Source organism: Schistosoma mansoni, chromosome 5 (genome assembly GCF_000237925.1).
Source record: "Schistosoma mansoni strain Puerto Rico chromosome 5, complete genome".
NCBI lineage: Eukaryota > Metazoa > Platyhelminthes > Trematoda > Strigeidida > Schistosomatidae > Schistosoma > Schistosoma mansoni.
Genome location: NC_031499.1, coordinates 5,500,007 through 5,513,675, shown reverse-complemented (window position 1 = coordinate 5,513,675; position 13,669 = coordinate 5,500,007).

Here is a 13,669-nt window from a genome sequence, read left to right as displayed (position 1 = left end):
TATTCAGCTAAAGTTTCTTTTGGATTGTCGTGAAAATACAGTTTACCAATAGACGTAATAAAAGAATCTATTATCATGATTTATCAGCTTTTTTATAACCTGCCAGTATCATAGAAAATTCCCTATGGAATAAGGAGATTGACGAGGCTTATCTTACTATTATAATGAGAACAAACAGTAATATAGTGTAGGACGATGAAACTGTATAGTATGTGTCATGAATTCATTAACATGGGTATGCTTTAGTTACCGAATCAATCTATAATTTATTTTAAACCTATGAATAGTTAATGATGATGCATCAAATTCTAGAAATGACTAACCTGGAATATTTTACTTTAAAATGTTCGTTATTATCATCCATCTAAACGAAATTATTTATTGGTTATTAGAAGAACTCCTTGTGCAGCTCTTCTAGAGTTACTGCTGGTCCCAAGGCCGAGTAAAAGTGGGGGTTGGAGATATGGTCAACAACCTCATCTAGTAGAAAAAATCTTGCTAAAAAAACATCAACCAGATTAAACAAATTAAACCATTAAAACTCTGTCCTCTGAGTTAAAGGAAGAGTTATGAGGTCTCAGAATGAAAGCCGAAATTCATGATGACATGTCCCCTTCTAATAACCAGAGCAATACTATTTATAGGTACATAGAACGTCCGGACAATGTGGGAGACCAGAAAGACCAGTCAAATAGCAACGGAAGTGAGAAAATACAAATTGGTAGTGCTCGGAATCAGCGAAACCCATTGGACTTAAGCTGAACAGTAAAGGTTAGATATGGGAGAGATACTGATGTACTCCGGTCACGTAGAGCTATATGCTACAAACACTCCGAGAGTAACTCTATTGCTCTTCAATGAAGCACGAAATGCCGTTGTAAGATGGAAATCTCACGGATCCAGAATCATCATATCATCATTCAAAACAAAGAAGGAGGGGAGCACAATGAATGTTATTCAATGTTATGCACAGATCAATGATAAAAACGACGACTCTAATGATCAGTTCTACTCGAGGCTGCAGTCAATCATAGCGAAGTGCTCGGGAAATAACTTCACCATCCTGATGGTAGATCTAAACTCGAAAGTCGGAATGGCCAAAGCAGAATATGAAGATATAATGGGACGACATGGACTGACTGGGTGAGAGAAACGAGAATGGTGAGAGATTTGCAAATATATGTGCATTAAACAAATATGTTATAGGTGGCACAATATTTCCACACAAACGCATACACAAAGTTACATGGATCTCATCGGACCATAACATAGTAAACTAGATAGATCACATTTGTTTCAATAAAAAATTCAGAAGGGCAATGGAAGATGTGAGAACGAGTAGAGGAGCTGACATAGCTTCAGATCACCACTAGCTGGTTGTGGCCAAGATGAAACTGAAGCTAAAGAGACACTGGAAAACAGTATTACAAAGGTTCAATGCAACCTTCCTTCGAGATACTTACAAACTCAACGTATTCAAGATAACTCTCAACAACAGGTTCCAAGCTTTACAGGATCTATTGAAAGAAGAATCTGTGATGAAGGATAATTGGAAATGGGATCAAAGAAGCATAACTTCAACGTTTTAGGAGGTTCTGGGTCGCACGAAGCATCATCATAAGAAATGGATCTCTATGGGAACTGTGGACAAGATTGAAGAAAGGAGGAACATGAAGACAGCAATTGGCAACAGTCGAACACGATCAGAGTAAGTTAAAGCACAGATTGAGAACGTAGAAGCAAACAAGCAAGTGAAGAAGAGCATTAAAGCCGACAAGCAGAAATACATGGGGAAATTAACAACGACGGCGGAAAAAAGCTGCAAGAGAAAAAAAATATGAAACAACTATATAAGATGAGGAAGCAACTAGCAGAGAAGTAACTACAAAGATGCTTCGCCTTCTATTCAGGAGAATATTGGAGGAGGAACAAGTGTAACTGACAGGCTGAGAAGAAGGTTACCTCATAAAGATACGAAAAGAAGGAGATCTAAGTAAATGTGAGAATTACAGAGTCATCACTTTATTGTCAGTATCAGGAAAAGTTTTTATCAGAGTGCTGATCAACCGGATGAAAGACTTAGTAGACGTCGGACTTCGAGATCAACAGGTTGGATTCCGTAAGGATCTGTCGTTGGATTTAGTTTTCTGACACTGAAAATCAAACGATGTGGCAAAACCACTTCGTGCTAATTATAAATTTTCAAAAGATACGCAAATTTAATAAAATTAAGTGATCTGAAGTTTGATCTAAGCGTCAATAAAATAGGTATGAATATAAAACAGAAACGTATGTTGTCTTCTACTGAAATCCAAGACCTGAGTTTCGTCCTCATATGAACTCATCGTCCGGATGTATCTGAATCCTAAAGTTGGTTCTAACTCAGAGGCTCGACTCAAGTTCCTTTCGCTTCCAACGCTATCGCGTGACTGAGTTCAAATAGCCACTTGCTTGTGCAATGGGCTAGTTTGGTTTTAATTCATATATATTGTTTGTTTGGATCGTCCTACAGAATAAAACGCATGTCCTGCATTCTACTGCTAGCCACCATCTCTTTCTGCTTAAAATGCTTGTGACTTAGTATAATATCGGGGCAATTCGCACAGGATGCACACGTGCCAAAAGATACTGGTTAATCACAGTCGTAATCATCACTGGGAAGGTCCAAACAATCAATGTATCCGAATTCATATCAAAATAGGTATGAAATTCACTTACGAAATATTCTGATCTACATACTGTGTTATCGATTCAACCATTGCAAACGTTTAGACTTCAATAACATTTACACTTTGCTTACCATAAACCTACGGTAAGTGCATTTATGCTTAACTTCAATAAATGTTATCCTTCCACCTCGCTATTTCTCTCTACATACATGTAGAAAATTTTGGGGTCATTAGCAATTTTGTGTTGTTCAGTGAAAAATAGTTGAACACATAATGAATATTATAATAATACTATACTGATGATTGTCGTGTGTTCACTAGTGAGAAGATATGAAAACTGGAGTTCATTTGTGTCGGATGTGAGACAATTACTCACCAAATACAATGAAAGATGGTCGCACAATATCATAGATTGGTTGAGGCTACGAACTAACACCATTGGATATCGGATCAATGATCTTAAAATTGAGTGTTCGAGCGAGGCCCAGAGTCCTGAGTTTGAGACACGCAAGAGAAATCATGGATGCACAATGCTGAAGAATCCTATACTGGAATGAAATTGCTGTGGAGTGTTTTCAGATTTTCATTGGTCGTCTAACACTGACCGAATCATGATTTCCATCAATAATAGTTGACGTTTGGTATTGTATGGAGCAGTAATATAGTTTAAAACAATATTGAGCATATTAAAATGCATTCTTTAATTATTTATATTAGTACCTAGACGAATTAGATACATTTAAATCAGTGATTATTTGCCTTACTACATATTCAACTGTAATATTTCTTACCTAGTCCTTTAAGATTAAGGTATTGTAAAGTACGAATCATACTGTGTCGTATACACAGGCATAAATTCTAGTATCATTATGTATCGTTTAGTTAAAAGTTTAGTTAAAAAGGGGATAGACATGAAAGTAGGTTTGAGGTATCTATAAGTGAGGTTTTTATATTCTTGGCATGACAACAAGTAATTAAACTTTCTATAAAAATTGAAATTCAGTAAATTAATTTTGTTAACCGACATAATTAGTTAGCTAAATACTGCGAAAAATATTTAAAAAAAACTATTGTATAATTATTTATATAGTTAAGATCATGAGTCAATTGAAGCTAGATCATCATGGAACGCTTAACCTCGTTGAAGTTAGACCGGCTCAATGATCTAGAGGTTTTAGAGTTCGCGCGCCTGTTTCATGGTTTTTGAGTTCTAATCTCGTGAGGCGTGATCGTGGATGCGCACTGCTGAGGAGTCTCCACATTAGAACGAAACGGCTGTCCATTGCTTCCAGGTTTTCCATGATGGTCTAGCTGCAATCTCCACAAAACCCCCTTCTGATATTGTATAATTAACCTAATTGAAATGCTAACAATACATAGATTCCTAGTAAACTAGTTCACCATTCGTTTATCAATCGAAGTGTATATATTACAAATAAAAAAATATTTAATTAAGTAATGAAATTTAATTAACTAATTAATTAATTAATTACATTTGATGCTTTTGTTATTTTTATTTCAGTTAAGCATGTCTTTAATATTTACATTATCTTATGAGGATAAATATGGATATGGATTTCCGTTTAATTACTTCAAAGGAAAGAACGAGGTCCATGCTTCATTCAAAATCTAGACGATATGAAAACGATTGTGTTACATCCCACTGCGTTTATCAATTTAAATGTGTGTGTGATCTGAAAATTAGGGTGGGTGAACATGTACCAAAATGATTGCAAAAACAAATACAGTCGAATGACCCAATAAGAGTAGAGGAAAAACATCCATCATCCTCTATTGCTAATCGAAACAGGTCATATGATTGATATAAACTCGGCTTTTATTGTGTTATTTAAAAGTGTAAAAGGGCGTATACTAAGATTTATTGAAGCCTTAGTCATAAGAAAACTCAAACTCCCTTTGTGTATTCAAAAAACAGTTTGTTCTCACCTTAAACCTACCCTGGTAATATTAGCTTATTAGCCAGAGTGATTAGGTGTCAAATTGTTTTCACATTATTTTATCATTGTTATCCTTGTCTATTCTTAACCCCCCATTTCCAGTCTAGTTGACCTTTTATTTTTATATATAAATGTTCTTAACAAATATATGTGTGATCAGATTGTTCGAAATGTATTGCGCTAATATATCACATAGTTCTGATAATCTTCGTCTTCTCATTACATTATCGAAATTTATCAAAGGGACTAATTTTATAGAGTTGAGATCGTGAATCAACTGAAGCTAAACCACCATGGAAAACCTGGAAGTAATGGACGGCCGTTTCATCTTATTTTGGGACTCCTCAGTGGCAGTGCGCATCCACGATCCCGCCTCGTGAGATTCGAACCAAGGACGTATGAGTCTTAATTATAAGTAAATTTTATTCATGAAATAAATGATGAATATACTCTACTCAAGTTGTATATATCCATACTTGACATATGAAATACCTCTTCAATTTTTCAGTTAAAGTTATGTTATGCCCCAATAAGGATAATGAATGGTAACTTTGATATCTATTTATGAACCAATATTATGCATATATTTTTTTACCGTATAATTGCTAAATAACTAAACTATTCATATTCATGTTCCTCTTATTATGAGCTTTATTTTGACCTATAGACTATTATTATACGATTTACATTCTTGAGTAATCTATAGTCTACTAATTACTGTTCCCCTTATTCACAGCCAGATTTGGCTAAATATTGTACACATACTATTTTCTATTATATGGTGTGGTCAGTTTGATTGGTATACAAATTCAGTATGTTTGAAATAAAATGATTCATACCGCAGAGACTGTTCTTAACTTAACTGGCTGGGTTAGGCAGAAGCAGGGCCGAAAAGTACTCTAGACTGCTCGTACAGTTTCCGTGTGTCACTGTTCCAATCGATATATCACTGTTCTCTGATTGATGGTCTTATCACGTCATACAGGCCATCCACTCGGCCACAAATTATAACAGGTTATATGAGTTGAAAATATTCATCATGATTTTTGCGGTCTAGGTGAGAAGGCACAGTGAAAAATTGTCCTTACACATAAATTACTGTTATCATTTTATGGTATTCAGTAAAAGATTACTGAAAGGGGTTTTATTGCACACAAAAAAACACCTACAAACAACATTGTCATTCTCTTCATAAGGACTATAAGTCAAAAGTCATCTTCTGAAAGGTTACTGAATATCATCTGTAAATATTCATTGGACATGGACGAAATCAAATTAAATTATTTTGAATTAAGAACTTTCTCGGAATGATAATTATGTCCACCTAAATACGAATACACTTCAAACGTATTGGCCCATTAACCTACACTCTAACTATTGACACACTTCTATCAACTATAAATAACCATGGAGAACGATCATGATTGTCCTTTCTCTTAGTGTGTCAAAACGTAAATTTCATTAGCCTTTATGACTATTCAAGGGTTAAAATACAACTAACAGATTAAATCGATTATTTTCTATTATCATACATCATCCATTAGATTACAACACATCACAAATAAGAAATCACAGTTTGTACATAACCAATCCAAATTAACAAAAAGTGGAACAAGATGTAAATTAATAATTAACATTAATTTAGGAATGACAAAACATATAGAGACGGTTGAATTATCAAATGGAAGTTTATAGTATGAATACATAATGATTACGTACTTACTTACTTACGTCTGTTACTCCCAATGGAGCATAGGCCACCGGGCAGCATTCTCCAACCCACTTTGTCCTAAGCCATCCTTTCTAGTTCTATCCAGTTTTTGTTAATTCTTCTCATGTCTGTCTCCATTTCTCGGCGTAATGTGTTCTTTGGTCTTCCTGTTCTCCTTTGGCCTTCAGGATTCCATGTGAGTGCTTGTATTGTGATGCAGTTGGGTGCATTCGTCAATGTGTGTCCTATCCGCCCCCAGAGCTTCTTCCTGAATTCTTCCTCCGCTGAAATCTGGTTTGTTGTCTTCCACAGTAGCTTGTTGCTGATAGTGTCTGGTCAACGAATCTGAAGTATTTTGCGTAGACAACTGTTAATGAACACATTTATCTTCTGGATGATGGCCTTCGTAGTTCTCCAGGTTTCCGCCCCATACAGTAGAACTGCCTTGACATTTGCATTGAAAATCCTGACTTTGATGTTGGTTGACAATTGTTTTGAGTTCCAGATGTTCTTCAATTGTAAATATGCTGCTCTTGCTTTGTCGATCCTCGTCCTCACATCTGCATCAGATCCACCGTAATACCTAGTGATTATACAATAAAAAATAAAGTTATTCTCTCGGAATTAGCATCAAAATTTTTAATGTCCTCTACATCCGATCCATTCTAACACAACCAAAGTTTTCATATATATCACATTATGATAATGAACTCGATGACATTGTTAAACAGTATAACAATAATACTCTTCACTCATTTTAAAATTTCACCTAAATTTTCATTCACTAAGAACTGCTACAATAACGAGATTAATTGTCAATTGTAATTAAGAGGAAGAACTTTAAAGTTGTTAAATACTTAATTAATTACGCCTGTCCTCCATCGTTGAAGAGTATAGACCACCCACCAGCATTCTCCATTCAACCCTGTCCTGGACAATCCTTTCCACTTCTTTCCAGTTGTTATTCATCCTTTTCATATCTGCTTTAATCTCCAGGCGTAATGTGTTCTTTGGCCTTCCTCTTTTCCGCTTCCCTTCACGATTCCACGTTAGCGATTGTCTCGTGATGCAGTTTGGTGATTTCCTCAAAATATGTCCTATCCACTTCCAATGTCTTTTCATAATTTCCCCCCCTGATGGAAGCTGTTTGTCCTCTCCCGTAAAAGGCTGGTATCCGGCCAGTGAATATTGAATATTTTGCATAAACAACTGTTTATAAATACCTGTATATTTTTGACGATGGATGTAGTAGTTCTCCACGTTTCAGCTCCATACAATATGACTAACTGTGTTGACGTTTGTATTGAAGATTGTGACTTCGAAGTTAGTTGACAGTTGTTTTGAGTTCCATATGTTCTTCAACTGTAAGAATGCTGTCCTTGCTTTGCCAATCCTAGAGTTGTTAAATAATTAATAAACATCATTTTGATTTTGAATGTGAATTTATCTATTTATCATTTCCGTCACATGTTAACTATCTAAAATACAAGTTTAATTGGATTAATTTAAGTTAGGATGGATTATAGATATTATGTTCTAAATAGAATTGATTGATCACTGAGTAGCTGCTAATATCATGCTCGTCTAGTCTTTTTTAATTCTGATCAATCTCTATCGATTGTGATGGAATTGATTATCGGAGTTCGATATTTATGCCTGTTTTCTCAACTTTACAGGTACACCTAGGTGATGACTACTAACCGGTAAAAAAAAGTAATCCTGTTGCCAAACTTCAACAATCTGATATATTTCTTTTTATATAACGACTATTCACAAATTTAAGAAGCATAAAAGCTTTGTTAGACAAGTTATTATCAATAAGGTATAACGAACTGTTAGGATGGCTTCCGAGAGCTACAACGGAGTCTCCATGGGCCCTAAAGGTGCTGAAAAGTTTTCATCCTAACAGAACATGAGGGAGCTTTCTAGCATATCAACGTGGCATGATACTATTGAACGGTAGCACAATATGCCTCATTGCGGATTGGCTGAATTATAATGTTGATATAACAAACGCTAATATCTATAAATACCCATGATCTTCTGTACATTTTGATTCTTACCCAACAAGCAATTCTCCAGTCTTCTTCTGTCTTCTGATCTGCAACTTTGAGGTTCTATACGTTCGCGTGTCGTAGTTGAATACCGTATTCTGCGGTAATCAAGTGGCGAACTTAACATTAATATTACTAAAATAAAATGTCCATTTGTCGAATAATAATAATATTCATTAATCAAAGGAAATATCATGGGTTAGTACTTTAGTTTTACCATACTGTCATAGCACAGCAGATAAACTACAAGGAATTCTTAAGTCACATAGAATCATAGAATTTTCTGGGCAAATGAACACTCTTCAAAATAATAAATATATATTTGTTGTGATATTCTGATGAGTATTTCTGATGTTTTGTGATTGAATGTGTTTATTCACGCTGAAGAAGTGACTTACGTTAAGTCACGAAACATCCGAAATGCAATTTTCCATCGACCTAATGCTCAATTTATTTGAATTTATCAAGTTGAACCTTAGCATTGATACCTGTAAATCTTTCAGTTCAAATAAAAGGTTAAATTCTCGTCACTTAGTCACAGAATGGTGTTTACAGATTAGGATGCTTAGAGTGAACTTCATTCTATATTGGAGATTATTCTTATGAATTTCTGACTCCTGTAAAAGAATATCAAAGCTACACAAGAAGATCTTCAATTAATCCTGTTGATTTAGAGAACTTACATATCAAATAAGTAATATCGGTACATGCTTTCTTTAACAATCATCAAATCGAAATTAATGAATATACGAATAATTGAAAATGAATTTCCCAATTATAAGGAAAAGTAAATGGCTAAAGTCTTTTATATTTCATTAAACTCTACCATGTTAAACAGAAAAAAAAGATCTAAAGATCCATTTTACATGGATCATTTACCCTAAAGAAACCACACAATTTGTCATGTTCAGATCTTACACCATTGAACTAAACATATGAATATTATTAACCTTACTATTACATAATACAAAAATCACACTTTTCAAACTCATTAACATATACACAATTACAAAAAAAAATTGAAAAACAATCTAAATGGAATTCTTAATCTATCCATCTACCGAAAGCCCGCACACTCTAATCGTTACATTGATTTCAATTCAGCATATCCTTTCGGTGTTAAGATCTCGCTAGCTCTAAATCTTTCTAGAAGAGCTAACAAGATTATCATATCGGAAGAGGACAAACAAAAATAACAAAATACTATAATGAGCATCTTACAATTTAACAATTTTCCAATGAAGATTATTATAAGTAATATTAATACATGATAGTTCAATATGTAATAATAGTAATAATTCGAATGAAATACCATGGATTGGTACTGCAGTTTTACCATACTGTCATGGCACAACTGAAGAACTCCAAAGAATCTTAAAACAACACAGAATTAAAGTATATTAAAAACCAAAGAACACACTTCGAAATACTTTAGTTCGCTTAAGAGAAAAATCCCCTTGATGTCAACACAAAACTGTGTCTAAAAATTAGGTTGTGTCGTTTGTAATGCCTTCTATATTAGATAGTTATCTCGCGAAATCTTGACTCACGCCAAAGAACATATTAGGTACACAAAGAAACCTCCTAATTATCCCCTAGAGATGAATAGACTTCAAATCGAATCGTCAATAGCAGTTCACACCATTTTCAACAACTACCAAATAGATTTCAAAAAGACAAAAATATTATAAAAAGGTTTTTCTGATTACAAAGAAAGAAAAGTAGCTGCCTTACTTACTTACGCCTGTTACCCCTCGTCGAGGAGCATAGGCCGCTCACCAGCATTCTTCATCCAACTCTGTCCTGAGCCTTCCTTTCCAGTTCTTTCCAGTTACTATTCATCCTTTTCATATCTGCTTCTATTTTCCCGCGTAGTGTGTTCTTTGGCCTTCCTCTTTTCCGCTTCCCTTCCGGATTCCAAGTTAGGGATTGAGTCGTGATGCACATTGGTGATTTCCTCAATGTATGTCCTATACACTTCCAACGTCTTTTCCTAATTTCCTCTTCAGCTGGAACCTGCTGGTTTGTCCTTTCACATAGAAGACTGTTGCTGATAGTATCCGGCCAGTGGATGTTGAATATTTTGCGTAGACAACTGTTTATAAATTCTTGTACCTTCCTGATGATGGCCGTAGTAGTTCTCCACGTTTCAGCTCCACACAGTAGGACTGTATTGACGTTTGTATTAAAGATTCTGACCTTGAAATTAGTTGGGAGTTGTTTTGAGTTCCATATGTTCTTCAATTGTAGAGATGCTGCCCTTGCTTTGCCAATCCTCGCCTTTACATCTGCATCCGATCCCCCTTGTTTATCAACGATGCTCCCCAGGTACTTGAATGTTTCCACCTCTTCCAGAGTTTCGCCATCAAGTGTGATTGGGTTGATGTTCTCCGTGTTGCATTTGAGAATCTTGATTTTTCCTTTGTGAATGTGGAGGCCTATCGATGCAGAGGCTGCTGCTACATTTGCTGTCTTCATCTGCATTTGTTCGTGTGTATGAGAGAGGAGGGCTAGGTCATCTGCGAAGTCCAAATCATCTAATTGGTTCTGAGAGGTCCATTGTATTCCGTATTTCCCTTCAGATGTCGAATTCTTCATAATCCAGTCAATCACTAGAAGGAAGAGGAATGGGGAGAGTAGACAGCCTTGTTTGACTCCGGTCTTTACTGGAAATGCATCTGTCAGCTGTCCTCCATGCACCACTTTGCACTGTAGTCCATCGTATGAGTTTTGGATAATGTTGACAATCTTTTCAGGAACTCCATAGTGTCGAAGAAGTTTCCATAATGTTCTCCTATCCACTCTGTCAAACGCCTTCTCATAATCGATGAAGTTGACGTATAGTGATGAGTTCCACTCAACTGATTGTTCAACGATGATGCGTAGTGTCGCAATCTGGTCTGTGCACGACCGATCCTTAAGGAATCCAGCCTGATGATCCCTCAGTTCGGCGTCTACTGCGTCTTTCATCCGATTCAGCAGCACTCTGTTGAAAACTTTTCCTGGTACTGATAACAAACTGATACCTCTGTAGTTCTCACATTGGCTCAGATCTCCTTTCTTTGGTATCTTGATGAGATATCCTTCTTTCCAGTCCATTGGCACTTGTTCCTCTTCCCAAATCTTCTTGAATAGAAGGTGAAGCATGTTTGCAGTTATTTCAATGTCTGACTTCAGTGCTTCAGCTGGTATATTGTCAGGTCCTGCCGCCTTCCCACTTTTGATTTGTCTGATGGCCATCTTGACTTCTTCGATCGTTGGTGGAGTGACATCTATTGGGAGGTCTGTGTGGGCTGCTTCGATGTTCGGTGGATTCAATGGGGCTGGTCTATTCAGCAGTTCCTCGAAGTATTCTGCCCATCTTTTCCTCTGTTCTTGAATCTCAGTGATTGTTTTTCCTTCTTTGTCTTTGACTGGTCTCTCTGGTTTGCTATATCTCCCTGCCAATTTCTTCGTTGTATCATATAGTTGTTTCATATTGCCTTCTCTTGCAGCTTTTTCCGCCGCCGTTGCTCCCATGTTCTCCCATGTATTTCTGCTTGTCGGCTTTAATGCTTTTCTTCACTTCCCTGTTTGCTTCTGCGTAGTCTGCTTGTGCTTTGACTTTCTCTGCTCGTGTTCGTCTGTTGTTAATTGCTAGTTTCTTGTTCTTCCTTTCTTGAATTTTGTCCAGGGTTCCCATAGAGATCCATTCCTTGTGATGATGATTCTTAGGACCAAGAACCTCCTGACACGTTGAAGTTAGTGCTTCTTTTATCCCTTTCCAGTTGTCCTCCAAAGTAGTTTCTTGTTCTTTCAGTAGATCCTGTAGAGCTTGGAACCTGTTGTTGAGAATTATCTTGAATTCATGGAGATTGTCAGTATCTGGAAGGAAGGCTGTATTAAACCTTTGTAGTGCTGTTTGTCCAGTTGTCCAGTGTTTCTTTAGCTTCAGTTTTATCTTGGCCACAATCAGCTAGTGGTGATCTGAAGCTATGTCAGCTCCTCTCCGGGTCCTCACATCTTCCATTGATCTTCGGAATTTTTTGTTGATACAGATGTGATCTATCTGGTTCTCTGTGGTGTGGTCCGGTGAGATCCATGTAGCTTTGTGTATGCGCTTGTGTGGGAATATTGTGCCGCCTATAACCATTTTGTTGAATGCACATAGGTTTGCAAGTCTCTCCCCATTTTCATTTCTCTCTCCTAATCCATGTCGTCCAATTACATCTTCATATCTTGTGTTGTCCACTCCGACTTTAGTATTTAGATCTTCCATCAGGATTGTGAGGTCCTTTCGTAAGCACTTCTCTATAATTGATTGCAGCCTTTCATAGAACTGATCTTTATCATCGTCGTTGCTATCATTGGTGGGTGCATAACATTGGATAACGTTCATTGTGATCCCCTCCTTCTTTGTTCTGAATGATGCTTTGATTATCCTGGGTCCATGAGATTCCCATCCCACAAGTGCATTTTGTGCTTCTTTGGACAGCATTGGAGCAACTCCCTGAGTGTATGGAGCATTTTCCCCTTCGTGACCGGAGTACAGCAGCATCTCTCCTGTACCTAGCCTTTGTTGTCCAGTTTGTGTTCTATGGGTTTCGCTGATTCCGAGTACTGCCAAGTTGTATCTCCTCATTTCCATTGCTATTTGGCTGGTTTTTCCTGTCTCCCACATTGTCCGGACGTTCCATGTACCAATAAAGAGTGTTGCTCTGGTTGTTAGAAGGTGCATCGGTCTCGTGACTTCCGAAGAATTTCGGCTTTCATCATGAGACGTCATTATTCCTTCAACTCCCAGGGCAGAGTTTAAATGGTTTGAATTATTTTTTCTGGTTAGCGTTTTTTTAGCGAGTTAGCTTTTCTACGGGATGGGGTCGCTAACCCCATGCCCAACCCTCCTCCTTTACTCGGGCTTGGGACCGGCAGTAACTGTAGAAGAGCTACAGCCGGAGTTTTACCATACATCCTAGTTGGACTATTTGTCCTAGCCACCTAGTCTGATATTATTCACAATTCACATTATTATCTTACAAATTAAACTCTATCCTTTATCACTTTAAAGGTTACACATTTTTGATCCTTAACATATTCATACACACAAATTTACATACATATCACTTATGCATCACCTTGATCGAAATGACACGACATTGATTTATTCAAACCTGCTTTTTGACTGATAGCACCGAATATTCATATTGTTCCATTGTACTATTTAATCTTGGAATCATGTTAATTTGGTTATTTATTCTCTGAAGAAGTGGTTTACAATGAGTCACGAAACGTTAGAAA